We start from the raw sequence: 10,678 nt of genomic DNA on the forward strand, positions 1-10,678 counted from the left end.
CACTTTCTGTGGAGCAGTCACCTTGATGGAGACCATTGCCAGAATATCCGTTTTCCAGCCTCTCGATCATCTGCCGTGCGATGATGCTACTGCTGCCGCCGCTGTCATTTGTCCACTTCAACAGTTTTTCATATAGTTTGACGCTATAAGGCAGGGAAAGAACAGCTGCCGTTGTTGGCGTAGCACTATTTATCAAGTTATTAAAGCGTCTTTTCATTATGGCGGGCACTTGTTGGGATAAGCAAGTTATACCCAAGCCGCCACCTCTTATAGGGGCATGCAGATAAGCATCAGCACATGTTCGGTTCAGACCAAGAAACTTTCTGACGGATACTCTGATGATCGTATCAGCGGCTTTTAAAGTTTTCTTGGTGACTATGGCGCTTTGTAGTTGATCTTGTATGCGTGGCAACAAGAAATGTTTAATGATGTTCAGTTTCTGTGCTGGTTGTAGTCCTGCTTTGTTAATTCTGTCGAGCTGGATTTTGAGGTCGGAAATGGTGGATCGAGTCTGTCCCATGACTCCATACCGCCTGCCCAGGTATTTAAACATATCCTGAGGTGTTAATTGGCGGATGAACTGACCCTCTGCCGCGAATAGAGGCCGAGTAACCACGTAAGAGTGTTTGTTGCCTCGGTTGACGTTAACCGATATGGCAACACTCTTTGTCGGGTTAATCGACATCCCTCGCTTCGCAAAGAACTCAGTAACAGTTCTAAGCTGCTTTGTGGCACCCTTGACAGACTCGGCCAACAGCACTAGGTCATCCGCATACGCTAGTACTGATACCTTCATGTCATCTGAGACAGGTATGCCCGACCCACCATTCTCTAGTTCGCAAACCAACTCGTCCACTACTAAATTAAAAAGATAGGGCGATAAAGGGTCTCCCTGCTTTACGCCTCTATCGATGTTTATTCTTCTGGTTTTCTTATTGCCAGCAGAGACTATGGTATATGATTTTAGGTACGAGTCCATTATATACCTCTTAGTTGTCTCGTCTATACCGAACCTGTTCAGAGCTCGCAGGATGGACCATTGCGATACTGTGTCGAAGGCTTTAGAAAGGTCCAACGACAAGATATTATATGGCTTAACTCTACGTCTTCTTTCCTTTATGAGCGTTTGGAGTGAGATATTATTCAACAGGACACCATCGATCTTCATGAAACCTCTCTGGTTGGCGTGTATCGGTAACGTCGAGAAGCGCTTACCAAGGACACGATGAAACACCCTGACAATGACCGATGATATCGTGATCGGTCTCCAGTTATTAATCAAGCGTCGGTCCCCCCCTTTAGGAATAAGTGTTGTCCTGTTCCCTCGGAGCACCTCGGGGGTAACTCCAAAGAGAAACATGACATTATATAGTAGAACCAATCTCTTCACAGGGGCCTTTTTGAGAGCCAGCAGGGGCACTGCGTCTGGACCAGCCGCCCCTGATTTTGATGTGTTTATGGCCCAGAGGATGTCTGACTCTGTAATTGGCTGGTCCAGTTTATGTTCCTCTTTCTGATCTAAGATTGGTTCGCTGTCTAGGAGAGAGGGACTTCCGAATATGCCCCTATACTCGGACTCTATTGACGCAATGTCAGGTAGTACATCGTCCCCCCAGAGCGGTTTCCCGTCTAGGATATCACGCGCCAAAGCGGCTCGATCGGATCGATATCGTCGTTGGACGATTTTGTATTTATATGAACGCTCATGGTTCCTGTTATTAAAGACTGGGGCCTTGCGGTTTCCGTTTGCCTTCGTTTTGGGCTTCCCAGTCCCTGCTTCGTTGAAGAGAGCAGTAATATATTCATTCACCTCTTTTCTCACTCCCTCTCTATGGCGGTCTAGGTTGGTGAATTGAGAGTAACGGAATAAAGTGCTATCATAAGTATTCCATCCGTCATTAGCGTGCCAGTAATCGTATAAAAACGTAGAGATTGTATTGTGCCGGTGTTCTATCGCAATGGGTACGAACTCCTCAGCATTCGGATTAAGACTCTGACGATCTTTAAAGGTTGAGTCCCTGCCTCGATCTCTAGGACTCTCGAGAAGAGAGAATTCCACTACTTCGCCCTCTGCTTCCTCGTGAGGCCGCGCGTTTTCGTTCTCAAGTTGTTCGAGAACGTCTACGCGGGCCTCGATGTTGTTTTCGTTTCTGAGGAATTCGAGGAGTTCCTTGTATCTATCCTGTTTCCGTCTATATTTTATAGAGTCGATGGTACGGTTAGGATAGATACTTTGGAGATGTTTATTGATGAAACGGCCCGTATAGGCAAGTTCATGTTTGGCCATTTCAATGTAATCCTCATCCTCGAATTCAACGGGGGCATTAGGCTTTTCGTAGAGATTCTCAAGCTCCTCATTGTACTCCACGGGGTGCGCTCTCCGCATGTGCTGTCGCATTCCAGCGTAAGTCTTATATGTTTGTTTGCATACGGAGCAAACATTGCCGTCAGCCGGGGGTGCACCCCGGCAGCGTAGCCTTCTTAAATGGGTCTGAAGCCCAGTATCAGTGGCGAAAGTTTTTCCACATATGCACAAGACCATAGTTCTAGGACTGAAACTAGGTCTGTCGTAAGTTCAATTCAGTTAATATGGGATAGTTGGGTAGACAGGAAAAGACTTGTCTACCACTTAAATAAAAAGTCGGAAGGTGTACTATCCCTAAAACTAAAACCCCCAGGAGTCTGGAGGTGGGCACGGTCCGATAAAGAAGCCAGATAGGTGACCGTGGGGCAGTCTTCGGATGATCCCAATCTCTTAGAATAGACAAGAGATTGCCGTGTTGGATCAAGACTAAGAATCCTATCTGGGGCGCTCTGTACGTTAGCCACGCTAAAATAAATTCTAGCGTGTTACCGACTCTACCACGGGGAGGTGTACAGAACTTGATTAGGAGAGGCTGCAAACTTTAAAAGCTCACAACCGGGGTTTCAAAGGCTTTGGATGAATTGAACAGAAAAGGTCGCTCTGCCGCTTTCTAACCGCCTTCAAAAATTCCGGTCGCACTACTTTCTCCGCTACAGTTCCTAACCCTTAAGAGAGTCATAGTTACTCCCGCCGTTTACCCGCGCTTGCTTGAATTTCTTCACTTTGACATTCAGAGCACTGGGCAGAAATCACATTGAGTCAACACCCGTTGGGGCCATCGCAATGCTTTGTTTTAATTAGACAGTCGGATTCCCCTAGTCCGTGCCAGTTCTGAGCTGACCGTTGAATGGCGGCCGAAGAGGATATCCAAATACCGATTAAGGTAATATGGAACCTCGCAGCAAGACGGTTCCGCGGGAGGCCAAGGCACGGGACCGAACTCGGATCCATAATCATCACAAATACTCCAACCATGAAGGAAGGAGAGAGATGCTCCAATTACTTCACCTCGCCCAGGCCCGGCACGTCAGCCGTGACCCACTTCCTCGCCAAGCCCGACACGCCCCGATCCTCAGAGCCAATCCTTATCCCGAAGTTACGGATCCAATTTGCCGACTTCCCTTACCTACATTATTCTATCGACTAGAGGCTCTTCACCTTGGAGACCTGCTGCGGATATGGGTACGAACCGGCGCGAGCCTCCACGTGGCCCTCTCCTGGATTTTCAAGGTCCGAGGGGAAGATCCGGACACCGCTGCAACTGCGGTGCTCTTCGCGTTCCAAACCATATCTCCCTGCTAGAGGATTCCATGGAACTCGAACGCTTATGCAGAAAAGAAAACTCTTCCCGGATCTCCCGACGGCGTCTCCAGGTCCTTTTGGGTTACCCCGACGAACTCTCTTGCGAGGGCCCGACTTTTTGACGGTTCCGCTGCCGGGTTCCGGAATAGGAACCGGATTCCCTTTCGCCCGATGGGTGTGTACAAACTTTTTACGTGTTTGTGTACACGTACACACGTACGTACGTACGTAAATAATAAAGCTACACCACATCAACATCGGCTTTCGCCTAGGGCTTAGGATCGACTGACTCGTGTGCAACGGCTGTTCACACGAAACCCTTCTCCACGTCAGTCCTCCAGGGCCTCGCTGGAGTATTTGCTACTACCACCAAGATCTGCACCGACGGCGGCTCCAGACGGCCTCACGGCCAATCCTTCTGCGCACACCGCCGCGACCCTCCTACTCGTCAGAGCTTCATGGTCGCGCGCAAAACGCGAACCGCACATGCCGCTGACGGTCGAGTATAAGCACGACGCTTCAGCGCCATCCATTTTCAGGGCTAGTAACTTCGGCAGATGAGTTGTTACACACTCCTTGGCGGATTCCGACTTCCATGGCCACCGTCCTGCTGTCTTAAGTTACCAACGCCTTTCATGGTATCCCATAAGCGTCGATTTTGGCGCTTTAACTCGACGTTTGGTTCATCCCACAGCGCCAGTTCTGCTTACCAAAAATGGCCCACTTGGCACTCTGATTCGAGTCTCGCGGCTTCATAAGTTCGAGCAAGCCGGAGATCTCACCCATTTAAAGTTTGAGAATAGGTTGAGGTCGTTTCGACCCCAATGCCTCTAATCATTCGCTTTACCGGATGAAACTCGTACGCTACGAGCGCCAGCTATCCTGAGGGAAACTTCGGAGGGAACCAGCTACTAGATGGTTCGATTAGTCTTTCGCCCCTATACCCAGTTCCGACGATCGATTTGCACGTCAGAATCGCTACGGACCTCCATCAGGGTTTCCCCTGACTTCGTCCTGACCAGGCATAGTTCACCATCTTTCGGGTCCCAGCGTGTACGCTCTTGGTGCGCCTCTTCTCGTAATGAGAACGAGACGCCCCGGGAGTGCGAAGCGATCCAATTTATTAAAAAAGCAAATCGCTTATCCTCCCTTGGTCTACGCGAGGTAAACCTTTACTTTCATTACGCCTTTAGGTTTAGTTATTTCCCAATGACTCGCGCACATGCTAGACTCCTTGGTCCGTGTTTCAAGACGGGTCCTGAAATTACCCAAATCGATAGCGTCGTTGATCGGCGTTTCGAAACGAGGTCTGTTCGAGAACACCGTAACCAACAGTCGTTCCGGGACAGAATCGGCATTATGTCCGATTACCGTCAAACACGAAACGCTCTTGCTACGGGCCGAACGCTAATTATAATTTAGCGGCCCCGCGCCATATTTGTACCGTCGAGCGAGTCTGTCGGAATATCGAGGGTCCGCATGAAAAAATCAAGTGGTCTCCACCTCGAGTCTTAAACAGACACCCAACGGATCACGACGTCCTACTAGAGGAAAAGTGCACGCGTTCGATATCGATTAGAAAAACGTAAAACGCGATTTATTGTGTTGCCGAAACAACAACAATATCCGTCATACAAACGTTCAACTTCAATTATCGAAACGCGAATGAATTTCCTCTTTCGACCTTTCGGGTTTCTCAGGTTTACCCCTGAACGGTTTCACGTACTCTTGAACTCTCTCTTCAAAGTGCTTTTCAACTTTCCCTCACGGTACTTGTTCGCTATCGGTCTCGTGGTCATATTTAGCCTTAGATGGAGTTTACCACCCACTTAGGGCTGCACTCTCAAGCAACCCGACTCTCAGGAGAGATCCTCACGCAATCGGCAACGGTCGCTACGGGCCTGGCACCCTCTATGGGCTGTGGCCCCGTTCAAGAAGGACTTGGACGCGCCGCACGATCTCGTGATAAACGGATCCTCCCTAACACCACATTTCCCGGTGGCCGATATCGACCACGGGATTCGGTGCTGGGCTTTTCCCTGTTCGCTCGCAGCTACTAAGGGAATCCTAGTTAGTTTCTTTTCCTCCGCTTAGTAATATGCTTAAATTCAGCGGGTAATCTCACCTGCTCTGAGGTCGATATATTATAATATATCTATAATATTTAAATACAATTCGCTAAAATATCACAAAAAAAAAAACGTGTGTTTAATCACATTATACGAAATATAACATTATTTGTTTTTATTTATAGAGGCGGCAGAGCAAGTTATACATATATATATATATATATATATATATATATATATATATATAAATTCATATATTTTGTCGATACAGTATAAATGATATAAAAAAAAACACTGGTCAGACGTCCAGTCTTCGAAACTTTATTATTTCTCTCGGACACGACGACCGCGTTATCATTTTAAATATATATAATATATACACTTATTTATCGACTATATATACGTAAATATAACTCTACCAAACAAATTTTATGTATTTCATATAAAAATACACACGATCAATTTATGGTAGTAATAGCGTCGTTGTGTTCAAAAATTGCGCAAATTTTTTCTATAAAAAATTTACGCTGCTTTTCGCATTTTAGGATGCCGCACAAAAAAAAAATACGCACAAGTTTATAGTATGTGCGTGTGTTTTCTTTTAGTGTGCGTTATTGTGTCTCACACATCCAACACGCTTAGTCATTTATTTTTCTATAATAAATTGAAAAATTTTAAATTCTAAGCAGTCTTTTAAATTGATACGACCCTCAGTCAGGAGTGGTCCGGGAACGAGTATCCGAGGACCGCAATGTGCGTTCGAAATGTCGATGTTCATGTGTCCTGCAGTTCACAAGTTGACGCGCAATTAGCTGCGTTCTTCATCGACCCACGAGCCAAGTGATTCACCGTTCAGGGTAATCATTTTATTATGTCGTTTTCTCATATTCTATTCGTCGTATTTTTAATATTTGATTATTAAATTAATAATAATATTATAATATTTTATACGCGTATAGAATTATCTAACGACATTTATATAATATATATATATATATATATATATATATATTATTTATTAAATGGTAATTATATATAAATTTTAGAGAAATTATAATATCGTACTTAAAAATATCCGATAAATTTTAACCGCTGCACATGTTTTATTACAAACGAGGCGCGCATAGACAGATATCTCGCACGATATATTCCTCTTAATTATTACAAGTTTTTTAATCTTGAAAGTTTTATACAAATTTCGACACGGTCGGGCGTAAATCTTCGAACACCTTCGAAATAATACGTGAAATATTATTTCTAAAACGAATTTTTATACATATCGAAAGAATCGACACGTGCTTAAAAGTTTCGTTTAGGTACCCGGATGAAGAAAATGTCTTATCATCTCACATAATCATCATCACATATAATATTGTCGAAATTTTTTTGTATTACCTTCGATCGATAAAAAACTTATGTAATAATAAAAAAACGAAATAAAATTTCTCCATAAAAATACAGAAGACAGACACACACGACGACAACAACAACAACAACAACAACAACAGACGACGTTTCAATAATCTATATATTTTTCGTTTATTATAATAACGATTCTTTATATTAGAACGTTTTTAGTTAACAAGAAATTTTGTTAATGATCGTTCTGTCAATCGTTAATATATATATATATATAATAATAAAAATATATTGTTACTACTATTGTGTCGTCATCGTCGTTCGTCGTCGTCGTCGTCGTCGACTCCTTCTACTAATCTATGATAAAAATTTTTCGTTATTTTTACTGTAAATTTATATATGTAGATATATATTTTATAGACGTATGAAATATATTTATCTTTTTTTTTTTTAAATATTATTCGAAACTTGTTCGAATTTTATAAAAAAAAAAAAAAAAAATTTCAATATATATACATCATATATTTATATCATATATAAATTTTCTTTTGAAGAGTTCGATTATTTTGTAGAAAAGAAAAATTTCTTTCACAATTATATATAATATAATAATACAGACTTGATTTCGTTTTTTTATTTTTTGTTTAAAAACGAACAAATACTCTGTAATGATCCTTCCGCAGGTTCACCTACGGAAACCTTGTTACGACTTTTACTTCCTCTAAATGATCAAGTTTGGTCATCTTTCCGAAGCATCGGCGACGCCGAAACGCCACCGCGCTCAGTCCGAAGACCTCACTAAATCATTCAATCGGTAGTAGCGACGGGCGGTGTGTACAAAGGGCAGGGACGTAATCAACGCGAGCTTATGACTCGCGCTTACTGGGAATTCCTCGTTCATGGGGAACAATTGCAAGCCCCAATCCCTAGCACGAAGGAGGTTCAGCGGGTTACCCGGGCCGCTCGGCCAGGGAGGACACGCTGATTCCTTCAGTGTAGCGCGCGTGCGGCCCAGAACATCTAAGGGCATCACAGACCTGTTATTGCTCAATCTCGTGCGGCTAGAAGCCGCCTGTCCCTCTAAGAAGAATTATTTGTACGCCGACAGTAAAAACCGCGAACGGCAAGAGCCGAAACTCAATACCGACGGGCCTTTGGGATGTCGAAATACGCCTAGTTAGCAGGCTAGAGTCTCGTTCGTTATCGGAATTAACCAGACAAATCGCTCCACCAACTAAGAACGGCCATGCACCACCACCCACCGAATCAAGAAAGAGCTCTCAATCTGTCAATCCTTCCGGTGTCCGGGCCTGGTGAGGTTTCCCGTGTTGAGTCAAATTAAGCCGCAGGCTCCACTCCTGGTGGTGCCCTTCCGTCAATTCCTTTAAGTTTCAGCTTTGCAACCATACTTCCCCCGGAACCCAAAAGCTTTGGTTTCCCGGAAGCTGCCCGCCGAGTCATCGGAGGAACGTCGGCGGATCGCTAGCTGGCATCGTTTATGGTTAGAACTAGGGCGGTATCTGATCGCCTTCGAACCTCTAACTTTCGTTCTTGATCAATGAAAGCGTTTTTGGCAAATGCTTTCGCTTCTGTCCGTCTTGCGACGATCCAAGAATTTCACCTCTAACGTCGCAATACGAATGCCCCCATCCGTTCCTATTAATCATTACCTCGGGGTTCCGAAAACCAACAAAATAGAACCGAGGTCCTATTCCATTATTCCATGCACACAGTATTCAGGCAAAATTTTGGCCTGCTTTAAGCACTCTAATTTGTTCAAAGTAAACGTGCCGGCCCACCTCGACACTCAGTCAAGAGCACCGCGGCGGGATTGAGTTGGGCCGCCCTTGCGAGCTAAGCCCACCGGCAGGACGTCCCACGACACGCCAGTTGACACCGCGTACGATGAACCAGCGGCGTGGGACACAGATTCGACTACGAGCTTTTTAACCGCAACAACTTTAATATACGCTATTGGAGCTGGAATTACCGCGGCTGCTGGCACCAGACTTGCCCTCCAATTGATCCTCGTTAAAGGGTTTAGAGTGTACTCATTCCGATTACGGGGCCTCGGATGAGTCCCGTATCGTTATTTTTCGTCACTACCTCCCCGTGCCGGGAGTGGGTAATTTGCGCGCCTGCTGCCTTCCTTGGATGTGGTAGCCGTTTCTCAGGCTCCCTCTCCGGAATCGAACCCTGATTCCCCGTTACCCGTTACAACCATGGTAGGCGCAGAACCTACCATCGACAGTTGATAAGGCAGACATTTGAAAGATGCGTCGCCGGTGCGAGACCGTGCGATCAGCGAAAAGTTATTCAGAGTCACCAAATTGTACGATGACGAGCAAGCCCGCCACCGATTGGTTTTGATCTAATAAAAGCGCTCCTTCCGTCTCCGGTCGGAACTCTGTTTGCATGTATTAGCTCTAGAATTACCACAGTTATCCAAGTAAATGTGGGTACGATCTAAGGAACCATAACTGATTTAATGAGCCTTTCGCGGTTTCACCTTAATTTGGCTTGTACTGAGACATGCATGGCTTAATCTTTGAGACAAGCATATGACTACTGGCAGGATCAACCAGGGAACTACTATTTGTGTATTTTATATATAATAAAACTATTATCGAAAAAGTTTTAATAACAATATCCACCACATAATGTGAGGATGAGAATTATGATGACGTTTTTTCATATTACATATATTTTATATTTATACACATAATATTTTATATTCATCTATATTCTCGTATATAATAAACACATTGTTATTTACTTTTTCGTTTGCGTGGTGTTTGCTGCGCTTATTATTGAAAATATATAATTTTCGGCGCCACGCTTTATATATTATAATATATTTTTCTTATATTTCATAAAATTTTCACCGAATCGACTATAAATTTATCTAAAATTTAATCGAAATGATATTTTAAATAAGATATAATTACGTCGACCGGAATAGAATTTCGACATTATCTCTACCCTTCGCTAGATTGTAAGCGACATGGTTTACAATTAGATAATAATGAACGAAATTTTTATTCTCGCTCGGAATAATGAGAGTTATCGCAATGTTGTGTAATAATATAAATGTTATATTATTATATATATTTTTATAGACGATCGCATATGAATCGCTCGCGGTAAAACGCTAGCTAAATTCGCGATCTCGCAATATATATTTAATTTGTGGATAAATTGATATAATATCTAAAAAGGGAACCGCTAGCAATATACGATAATATATTGGAGGAGAACGGGGACCCTTTCAGAAAACTATATAATCCACTATAATGTGGAATGACCGATACAACGTCTTTACGTAAATTATAACGAGTTCATTAAAATTTAACGAGACGTCAACTTCGATACACCACACATATATGTGCGCTGTACAACGGTACGCTTTCTACATTAACATTAATAAAGATGTATAGTGAAAATATATAAAAGATGTATTATGAATATTAAAAAGAAGTATTATGAAACTTCATACCGTCCGAGACGTAAAAGTGTTATGGAAAATATTAACAATAACGGAAAAAAAGTATTATGAAATTAGATTGCCGCTCGATGTACGAAC

The 10,678-nt window shown here is 43.4% G+C and overlaps 2 non-coding genes across 2 annotated transcripts; both read right to left on the minus strand.

Annotated features, from left to right (window-relative positions):
* Positions 1-6,440: 6,440 nt before the first annotated feature.
* Positions 6,441-6,596, minus strand: LOC130452265 (5.8S ribosomal RNA). Its single transcript, XR_008910906.1, has one exon. It is a non-coding gene; the product is annotated as a 5.8S ribosomal RNA (ribosomal RNA).
* A 1,165-nt stretch (positions 6,597-7,761) lies between these two features.
* LOC130452247 (small subunit ribosomal RNA) lies at positions 7,762-9,683 on the minus strand. Its single transcript, XR_008910889.1, has one exon. It is a non-coding gene; the product is annotated as a small subunit ribosomal RNA (ribosomal RNA).
* Between the last annotated feature and the right edge of the window lie 995 nt (positions 9,684-10,678).

The sequence above is a fragment of the Diorhabda sublineata genome, unplaced genomic scaffold, assembly GCF_026230105.1.
Source record: "Diorhabda sublineata isolate icDioSubl1.1 unplaced genomic scaffold, icDioSubl1.1 Dsub_32, whole genome shotgun sequence".
NCBI lineage: Eukaryota > Metazoa > Arthropoda > Insecta > Coleoptera > Chrysomelidae > Diorhabda > Diorhabda sublineata.